This window comes from Acartia tonsa, chromosome 7 (assembly GCF_053477335.1).
Source record: "Acartia tonsa isolate MP-2025a chromosome 7, ASM5347733v1, whole genome shotgun sequence".
NCBI lineage: Eukaryota > Metazoa > Arthropoda > Copepoda > Calanoida > Acartiidae > Acartia > Acartia tonsa.
Genome location: NC_137266.1, coordinates 37009153 through 37020564, shown reverse-complemented (window position 1 = coordinate 37020564; position 11412 = coordinate 37009153).

The window sequence follows — 11412 nt, the reverse complement described above, 5'->3', positions numbered from 1 at the left end:
GTTCTCGAAATCTTATCTCCAAGCCCTCCGAATGACCAACATAGCGAAGTTTACAAATGTGTATTTATTACCATGAAAACAGTGAGTCTAAAACAAAAATATAAAAATTAATTACATAATATTAATGGTTTATTATTTTTGTAAGATCGAGGTTGCGTGATTTCAATTTAATTAAAAATATAAAATTTCTAAAAAACTTTAAATTGGCACGAAACATATTAAATAGCATCAGAAATTGATAATTTTAGATTCAAATGATCAATAAAATTAAGGAAAATATTCGTATGTCAAAAGTTAGCAGTTAAATGGTCTATTTGTTGAAAATTTAATGTTTTAAATTTCTTCGTAAAAATATACCATACTACGCTTATTATTAAGAATTAAAGATAAATTCTTACCACATATGATGTCAAACTAAGCAGGAAGGCTTATTTGAGATCTTCCACGGATTAGAGCGCATGTATATTCAACCAATACATTATTTTCATTCACGTAGCTCTTCACATGGGAATCATCAAAGGAAAAATGCGCGTCTTTTTGTTTGTTTACAAGCGACGCGCGGAGATAGTTAGGAATGCCGCGTAACACACTCATTCTCTGGTGTAAGGAAAAGGGAATTAATGGGTTCGAACTTGCCAGGGAATACAAGAAAAATCATTCAGACACACACCCGTCTAGTCACTGGGAATCGAACACAATAACTCATCTTAGCATCATGCGTGCAGACAGTGTCCACAAAATCAAATTCTCATAACGCATAAATTACAAGAGTTTAAAATGGCATGGCCATCAGGCCTAAAATTAATTATGGTAACTTACTAACACCACAATAACTCAAACCGACTCCACTACCACATAAGGATAGGAATAAGGAATGGGAAAAGCATTCAACATTCATGAAATGCACATTTACCACTCACACATCTCATTATATCATGGCCTCATAATCTCAATTAAAGTTAGAATTACAGACCATGTAATTGCGAATACATGAATTAATAATCAATAGTACCTAAACTTTGATTAGGTACCTACATAATAATAGGCAAATGATTTTTATATTAAAAATCGCATCAATAATTAAATAATCAACTCAAACTTTTAAATCAAAAGAAAGAAAGATTAAATAATGACATTTTTTCTACTAAATCTTTTTGCTAGAAAAGAAAAGTAAAATTTCATAAAAAACTTCTCAAAAATTAGCATTTTCTCCAGCGGAAAAATACTCGGGCTTACATCTAGACATTTCTTAGATAAGATAGGTAAGATCCTTAAATCTAACATGTTTTAATAAAATAGATACTTAAATCTAAATAAAATATGACTGTAAAAAAATCATCAAACATCGGAAAATCAAAATTTCATAATTTTAAATCTTCGTGAATCAAAATTGCGTAAAATAAAATTGCAATTGAAATATGCAAATTAAATTACCAAAATAAAACAAAAGCTCAATTATAAGAAAAGAACTTCTCTAAATGCTGAGTTTGCAATTTCTCTCTGTTTTAAGAAGAAAGCAACTTGTACATATTCATACAGTCAAAATTAAGGCAATTTGGGGCCTCAGTTAGAATGAACCCCTCAAGATACAAACTAACCAATCTTTCAAATATTAATAATGCCATGTTCCAGCTATCCTGACGGACGTTATGTCTTTCCATCACAATTTTTTGATACTGCATAATTTCCGACAGGATTTCTGGCGCAGGGCTCCATCAACTGAAAATAAACATAATTAGTGATGTTTAAATCAAATCAAAAATTAAAAGAATCATGAATAATTCAAGAAACTTTAGAATCATCAATCAAAGCAATCAAAATAAAATTATCTTATGCTTTAGTTTTGCCGTTCTGTAGTATGTCTGGCCGAGGAAACAGAGCTAAGATACACTATAGAGCGGTCTTATTAAGCTTAAATCTTCGAACTCAAAGAATCTACTTGATTCAAGGCGAAAAAAATCTGCATTTTTCTTTAGGTACATCGGTTAAAAGGTAAATAGTAATAATTTTAATATGTATGTAATATTAAATTATTTATGTGATTATAATAAATCTTAAAGAAATATTTGTATGATGTAAAAAAATCTCATTGTGTTAATTTTTTATCATATCGAATTTCAATCAAACAAGGATAAAAATGTTCTTATTTGCGTAGGTACCTAGGAAAATTTCCACGAAAAAAATCCCTGGTCCCGGAAAGACTTAAATCATTGAAAAAACTTGCGTAAACGTATAAATAACTTAAGTTTGCATTTCAAATGAAAAAAATCTTGCGTCGATTTGAAAGTTTAAACGAAATTGCGTCAAAATTTGCGTTTTTTGTCTTTCGAAAAAAATATCTGATAAATCTACCGTAAAAATAAAATTCAAAGTTAAACAAGAACGATACTTATACTAAACTTTGGGTAGATTGATCTTGAGCAGACGTCTTGCGGAAGTCTCGTTACTCGTGGCGGCTGCGTCATCTGATAATTTGTACTTGCAAACCACGGCGCACTTCTTCCACACGCCCCAATCTGAACTTCTTCATCAAACTTGTGCTATCGTCGATCAGCACCACGTCTCCCGGCTCGAGCAGCACCTCGTTGCGGCGCCACTTGACGGACTTGAGTAGCTCAGGCATGAGCTGCTCCTTGTACACCTGATGGAACTGACGGGTCAACTCCTCCAAGTTCTCCAGCCTCCTGGTGATGGGCTCCTTGCAACCTGTCTCAAAGGTGCAGATTGCCTCGTTGGTCCTGCCGCCTAACAGATCAGCAGGTGAAATTATTCTCCAGCAATTGACGTCATCTCCTTGGGTGGCATAGGTCAATGGCTTAGAATTCAAGACTCTTGCAGTCTCAGCACACAACACCAATAAATCATTGAAGGTTACAGTAGCACCAGCCAACTTCTTGTTCAACACACGCTTGACCAGCCCAACCTGCCTCTCCACAGTACCTACGAACGAGTGTGCTGCAGTGGGCACAAGATGCCATTCAAAATGCATCCTGGTATCCTTCAAAAGTTCATCCATAATTCGTTTGGCACCAGCCATATTGGTGCCTCTGTCTGTAGTAACCCTTCTAGGCATATTGTAAAACGCCTGAAGTTTTCTCAAGCCGACCAGCACGGCTTCAGTTGAATAATCGGTCAACACATCAACAAACACAGCCTGTGTAAATCTACAGGCCACAATCAACAACCAGACTTTGTACTTAGTCTTGGAACTCCTGGTGCCAACGCCAGGCTTCGTAACTTCTATCGGCCCCGCAAGGTCCATATGCACCTCCTTGAAGGGCACAGAGGGCTCGACACGATCTGGCAGAATATTAGCAATTGCGGGACTCGAACGCTTGGCATATTCAATGGAACATGCAGCACAACTCTTGACCACTTTCATAGCCTCCATGCGGCCATGTGTGATCCATGCATACCTGCGGCTTTGCGCCAACGTTTTACGATGGCCTCCATGCCCCAATTCATCGTGGGACTGTTGAAGGATAAGCCGCGCCAGCCTGTTGTGGCGGCTGAGCAAGACAACACCTGGGCTGTCCTTCATAACTTTCCTGGGGCCTCCAGCAGCGGCCTCAAGAGCCTCATCTCCTCTCCCGGACATTTTTAATATTGTAAATGTCTTAAGAGGAAAGCATCCATCATGAACCACTATGGGCCAACAAACCTGGACCTTGTGATGATAGGGTTGAAGGGAGTCGAATTTCCCCTCGGCGTCCATGGTCATCTCCTTCTCTTGGTTGAAGGAAGTCAAAAACAAGTCACAAACAGAATCCATGTATGTATTTGTGAAAGTATAGTTCTCATAATACCTAGAACTATCATTGTTGCTAACACCATCCTCAATTGTTGCAACGCCACGTTTCTTGACAAGCAGCATTTTAAAGCAGTTGGCAGCCTTAAGAACTGCGGCCACAGTCCTCCTTGCCTGCCTGTAGGTCCTTCTTGCCAGGGACCTCCAGAAATCATTGTCCACCACCTGTGTGAACATTACCTTGAGCTTCGCCATCTTGGGATTTAGCTCGCTCTCGGGAATGGATGCATTTACCTCACCTGCCGTCTTAACGGGCCACTGGTCCTGTTCCAGGCGCAACCAGCTTGGACCTTCCTGGTATGTAGATCCAGGTTGTACATCCTCAATCGTACACAAACCACGCGTCGCCAGGTCGGCGATGTTGTGTTGGGTTGGAACCCATCTCCAATCTTCAGGGCTCGTCAACTGTTGTATCTCGGAAACACGATGACTGTTGAAAACATTTAGCATGACACTGTCACTGGATAATTGAGCCAGGGCACAGCTGCTATCACTAAAAAATACTTTGCCAGAAATGTTGAAAGGTAGGGCTCTGACAACAGTATCCACAAGCCTTGCCAAAATTAGACAACTAAGCATTTCTAACCTTGGTATAGACTCTATCTTCACTGGTGCGACACGTGACTTGGCGCAACACAGAACTACATCATATCCTCCAGGAACTGGCCATCTCAGGTAGGTGATGGCTGCATAGGCCTGGTTAGATGCATCACAAAATCCAACAACCATTGGAAGCCCCAACGGCTTATCAGGAACCATCGAACGTCTGAACGACACATTTCCAAGTGCCGAACGGTCCTGGAGGCTGGACACGAGCTCCGACCTCAACTCTCCAGGTATGGCATCATCCCAGTTGCATCCATGTATGCAAACTGAGCGCAAACAAAGCTTGGATTTAAGCAGCAATGGCGCTGCTAGACCCATTGGGTCATACAGTTGTTGCACAATTCTCCAAACTTCTCGTTTAGTTATCAACTCAGGTAGACTTCTCCAGAGGTCCTCCAGATCCAGGTCCTCTAGTAACTTTCTACCCTTAATCTTCTCGCCGTGGTTGGCTCTGACAGGTAGGAACAACTTATCCTGTTTAGGGTCCCAAACAAGGCCCAGAACTTTTACACTGTCAACATCATCTCCAGAATAAACAACAGATTTAAACTTGAAATTGCCAGGTGCAATCATATCTTCCAGCTCTTGGACCAGCTGGACAGCTTCAGGTTTACTGTTATGACCGCTCAAACAGTCATCCACATAAGTACAAGTCTCCAATTTGACCGATGGAGGATCTTGATACAAAATAAATTCAGAACTGAGTGGTTGCTGAACATCTCTCCACACATCCTGCTGGGCTACAACGTCACAACCTCTAATCTTCTCAGATCCATAAACATCTTGAACATCCTGCTGGGAACGTCCACCAAAAATACGACCAGTGAGTCTGAGGGCGGTCACGGCCATATCGCCGGCCAAGGCCTCACCAAAGTTGATGGTTTTGGTGAGGTAGACCTCCGGCTCTCCATCAACTGTATCAGCGAAAAAAACACGTTTTAGCTGAGAATCTTCATAGGTAGCTAATAATGAATTGTAGAACTTCTGAATATCAGCCACGAATGCACACTTATAACTTCTGAACCGAATAAGATTGTGCATCAGGGTATATAATGGAACTGGCCCGTCCATCATAATACTATTGAGGCTTAGCCCCTTGCAGCAGAGGCTAGAATTGGCGCATATCCTCAACGGCGTGGAAATAGACTCTTTATATGCGCAGACTAGGCTCGAATAATACACAGGCTTAGTATAAGCTAGGTCTTCTGGCGAAGCTTTCTGATACACTCCACGAGACACAGCTTCTTGGAACACCTGGCAGAAGGTGTCATATTCACCTTTTTTGACCATCCTCTGCCGGTCACGTAAGCAGATTTTGTACGCCTGCTCAGAATTATCAAACAACACACTTGGCGGCTGCTTGTAAGGATATGAGGCCGTCCAAATATGGTTCTCAAGATCTAATGTCAGACCTTCTTCAATCAGCTGCCGCTTACGCACGTCCAAGGCGGACTGCCCGGCGGCTATGGCGGCGCAATGACGGCAGTTCTTACAACCGCTGCACATTGATGGCGGCTGTATTCCCAAACTTTCAGTACTCAGGAACTCCATCTTGCTGACCTCCAACTTCACAGCTTTACAGGCGACAGGATTAGCAACAGTCCTGCCATCTGCAGACACAACTAAATAGCCTGTACCAAATAAGCTTCTGTACAGTCTAGAATCACCAACCATTTTATCTGCACACGGGAACATAGCTGGTGTTAAATGGCCGATAAGAATATCAATCTTACCGTCGACCATAGAAAAATTATCAGGCTTCATGTTGAAAATGTCGGCGGCGGCTGCAGGATCAATAGAACTCAACCCTTCTTCAGTACCAATGCTGGGCACTACCGCCGCCTCCAGAATATGTGAATTCCGGTTGCGGTCAACCAAACAAATCTTGACTGTAGGACATGCTTGGCTCTTTCCATCTGCCAGAGAAATAATAGCTGTGCGACCAGTTGATGGCAACTCTAACTTCTTGGCAATACTTCTAGAAATCAACGTCAAATTTGCTCCAGAGTCCCACATGGCATTGACGGTGACTTGACGTTTGTCAGCCGCCAATGCCGGGAGCTGCTGCAACATCAGCATAAAATTGTTCTTGCTAAACAATTGTGATTCATACACTGCCGCAACTTGTCCACCAGCAACAGATTCGTGTAACAATGAATTATGAGGCTGGTTGCAGCTGTCTATGGTACAGCTGCCAAGTTTATCGGCTCTGGGACAATCAGCCACCCGATGCCCTTTTTGTAAGCAGAGCAAACAGGCGCCTATCTTCTTGATGAAGACTTTACGTTCAGGAACAGACATATCCCTAAACTTGGAGCACTTAAACAACAGGTGATCAGAACTACAACCTTCCGACGGGCAAGGCTGTTTCTTCTTGGTCTTAGCTGGAGACCCAGGTTTACCAACGGCTGTAGCTGCGGCCGCAGGATTACCTTTCTTCTTGGAGGGGGTGTCTACATCAATTGAACACCGCATCAAAATGGCGCCCCTCTGTTCCTCTATAATCTTCAACAGCTTAGGAATATTTGGGGTATCCATCGAGCCCAACGCTAGGTTGAGCTTGTCTTGAAAATCACGTGGCAACTTCTTGGATAACATCTCCAGAAGGATCACGGTCAACCACTGGCTTGTGGTGACTTCCTCATCATCATCATCTTTAGTCAGCTGCTCGAGCTGGCTAACTGCACCACCAAACTCTGCTAAGACTGTCACAATTCGGTTGGAGTCCGACGGTTTAGGCTTCTTCTCCCATTGGTTGAAAAGGCAGAGCATCTGACGTGTTTTGGACTTAAAACGTGCATCAAGGTAAGCCCATTGAGATTCATGCGATTGAATCTGAATTAACTGAAGTCTCAACTCTTTATTTTTGCAAACCTTTTCACTGCTCAACAATAACTGTAAATATGACGGGTCCTGTCCTACGGTAAGCTTTTTAAAATTGTCCTTGAAACTTACGTAGGCTGACTCTGAGCCGTCAAAGCTCGGAAGAAGGCGTTCGTCGACACGATTCATATATCCTGGCGTGAATATAGAACCGGTGCCGAACTGTGGTGTGCCAAATGGTGACACAAATGGCGATGCTGTCGAGGCACCCGCCGTCGTTGTGGGCGGCTTCACAGGTTCAAGCTTAACCTCAGCCAGCCGTTTCATCAAAGCAGACAAAGTGTTTATAATTGGTTCTGGTAAGGGAAAGTATGACCCTTTAATAACTTTCACAATCTTTAAGCATCGATCATATAGTTCAGCCTTATGGTCAGGCAAATTATCACCAACTAAATCAACAACACTTTGAATGTCACTAAGCTCTTCCATAGCATCTAGAGCATCTTTCAGAGCGTTATAATCCTTTTGCACAGTAATTATATTAGAATAAATGTCACTAAACTCCTCAAGCTCTTGGATTCTCACACCAAGCTTGCTAAAACCGACCATGATGCTATCGAATGTCTCGAACTTGTCATGGACAAGGATTGATTCCTTAGTGAAATGTCTAACATCAAGCTCTGAAGATTCACTGACCAACTTCATCACTTTATTTAGTTCACTGGTTAGGGCCTCGACGGCTGGGCGCAGCCGCAATCCCAGTTGAGCGCCTTTATTCTTTTTAGGACCCATGATTGTCACAAAAATTAACTGTACTGATTACGATTATAATAATGCGTGGTAAGGTATCACAACCAACACATTCACAAAACTTCACAGATATTTTCTTAGCCGCATCTGTTCTGTCTTGTTTTCATTGTTTCGGAACGCATGCCTTGCTGTTCTCGAAATCTTATCTCCAAGCCCTCCGAATGACCAACATAGCGAAGTTTACAAATGTGTATTTATTACCATGAAAACAGTGAGTCTAAAACAAAAATATAAAAATTAATTACATAATATTAATGGTTTATTATTTTTGTAAGATCGAGGTTGCGTGATTTCAATTTAATTAAAAATATAAAATTTCTAAAAAACTTTAAATTGGCACGAAACATATTAAATAGCATCAGAAATTGATAATTTTAGATTCAAATGATCAATAAAATTAAGAAAAATATTCGTATGTCAAAAGTTAGCAGTTAAATGGTCTATTTGTTGAAAATTTAATGTTTTAAATTTCTTCGTAAAAATATACCATACTACGCTTATTATTAAGAATTAAAGATAAATTCTTACCACATATGATGTCAAACTAAGCAGGAAGGCTTATTTGAGATCTTCCACGGATTAGAGCGCATGTATATTCAACCAATACATTATTTTCATTCACGTAGCTCTTCACATGGGAATCATCAAAGGAAAAATGCGTGTCTTTTTGTTTGTTTACAAGCGACGCGCGGAGATAGTTAGGAATGCCGCGTAACACACTCATTCTCTGGTGTAAGGAAAAGGGAATTAATGGGTTCGAACTTGCCAGGGAATACAAGAAAAATCATTCCAACACACCTATATCTTTGGTGTTTATGGTCCGATTTTCAAATTTTTTTCAGTTAAAGATATCAAAATTAAATTTCCCGTCATTTGAAGAAAACAACAATGACGGTCAGACTGCCTTTTTGCAGGTTTTTGGCTATCATCCTTGTTATCTTATATAAGGAGTGAATTTATAATTATTGGGAATTTATATAAATTTATCACCTATTGTCCTATCCCTTAAGATCCCTGAGATAGAAGACAACAAGCCCTCAAAAATACACAATATACATGTATGTTACAGGGGTAAAGGATGGAGAATTTTGTCATGGAGTGCGCGAAGCGCGCTGAAACTTTTAACTTTTTACTAATGCACACCCCAATGGGAACTATTTCACTATTTAAGAAATATTTCATTGTTGATAATAAAACATTCATATCATAATTGATTATCTTTGAATGGCAGAAAAGATAAAGACAACCCCTTTCTTTAAAATAGCCTATTCCTTTTCTCCCTGATATTTTTAGTGGGGGGCTTGGCCTATATAATCACATGTGATATAACAAGGATAATTATTTCCATAAGTAGCGCAGCAATCTCAAGCGAATATTGTCGTTAGCAGTAATAAAATAGTAATTACACAAACTCATTTATTTTTAAAATACAAATAACATTCAGTCAATTTTCTCAATGTCCGTTAGATAAAGAACCTCAAACGGACGGCCAAACGTACAAATATGTATATATGCTGCGCTTATTATGGCAATAATTGATCTTGCTAGTTAGCCAATATATAAAAATTCATAATTTTATCTTATTTGGAGGCTTGGCAAATATTTATCTATATTTACATCTATATATTTTTGTTGTAATAGCGGTTGCGCCCCTAGCATCTAGGGGATGTATATTGTAAAACTGAAAATATAATTATGGGGAAATACTTATCCCTAAGCTCATAATCATCTATAATACAAAGTAGCTTAATGTCTGCCCGTCCGTCTGAAGCTTAATAACTTGGTAACCACAAAACCGATTGGATTCTAGTCTTCAGGGAATATATCTACTGGTCCTGTGGTGGCTTTTAGCTATTTTCTTAGGAGGTGGGACACCCACAAACCCCCCCAAAAATTTTTTTGCAGTTAACTTAAAATGTGGTGGTTGCAGCACCAGAGGTACTTAATTTTTTTTATTACCTCTTGGGGCGAAGCCGCTAGTATGATATATAGTAGTTAGATTTTTGTCTGACGCTATAGATCTCAAAAAATACTGGTTCTTATGTTTTGTACTTTTCAGGGATGCTTTTCTATTGTCTTCGGTGTCTTCTGGTTTTAGGCTATTTGCTTGACCCCTACCATCTTTCACTTTAGACTAGGGACGAAACAACTAGTTTAGAGTAAAGTAGTACAAACCTATTTCCTAAGATTTCCTATAATAAAAAAACTGTATCAGTTCCATGTTTAGCGAAATCTTAGCGGACACACAAAGAATATTACTACTTTGTAGAGTATTTTTGGCATGAATCAATCTAAAATTGTGCTTTACCTCAAGGTGCCTATAAAACATCCCCCCTAATGATAAATAAAAAGAATGCCCATCTAGATAAAAACATTGGTTGAAAAGTTTAGACACATCTTGTTCAAAACCCAGTAATCAAAAGTACCCGAAGTATTAGAAAGAAGATATTAAGGTGAAAAACTTTGGGTACTAAACCTTCTCTCAGAAAGTCCTTTTATAAAAAACAAAAACAACCCTTTATACTTTTACAAGGATGACATCATCCATAAGTAGCGAAGCTTCAAATTTTACAACAACAAAAAAATAATAAAAAGGACCTTTATAAGTTACTTAAATTATTTTCTCGTATTCATTCGAATCCGGTGGATAGGAACCGGTTCTCATCCATACGAAAAAACTATGTCTACAATCATAAGATTAAAACTAGTTTTTTTAGCCCGTGCCTTCGGCATCTCGGGGCTAAAAAAACTAGTTTTAATCTTATAATTGTACATTCTATATCCGCGGAAAGCTGTTTATAATACGATGCGAGAAATAACTATTCTTAATTAATTAGGTAAAAAAAGACTTTTGGAATGATACGAGCAGAATTCACAGAAAATTCGATAAAATGATCAAAAGACTTTGAATTTAAAAATATGAAATATTGTAGAAAATTGGTGTATTTATTAACTTACAATAGAAAATTCAGGAAGGAAAATGTTAATAAGAAAATATTAAATATATCTGTGTTGATTTTATGAAGTTATAGAACCTTCTAGAACAATGAACATTTTTATATAAACCTTGAACATCAAAGATTTTTATTAAAACTCCTAGAAAGTATTCAACGAATCAAATTTATCCATCAAAGAATTCCATAGAACATCAAAGACTTTTTATTGAACCTTCTAGAAGAACATCAAAGATTTCCTAGAAACTAGAAAAGAAACTTCTATAAGAACTTCTAGAACATCAACGATTTTTATTGAAACTTCTAGAACATCAAAGATTTTCATAGAAACTTCTAGAAAATATTCAACCAATTAAAATAACCCTTTTATTACCAAAAAAAAACCTATAAATTTTAATCGTTTTTATCATA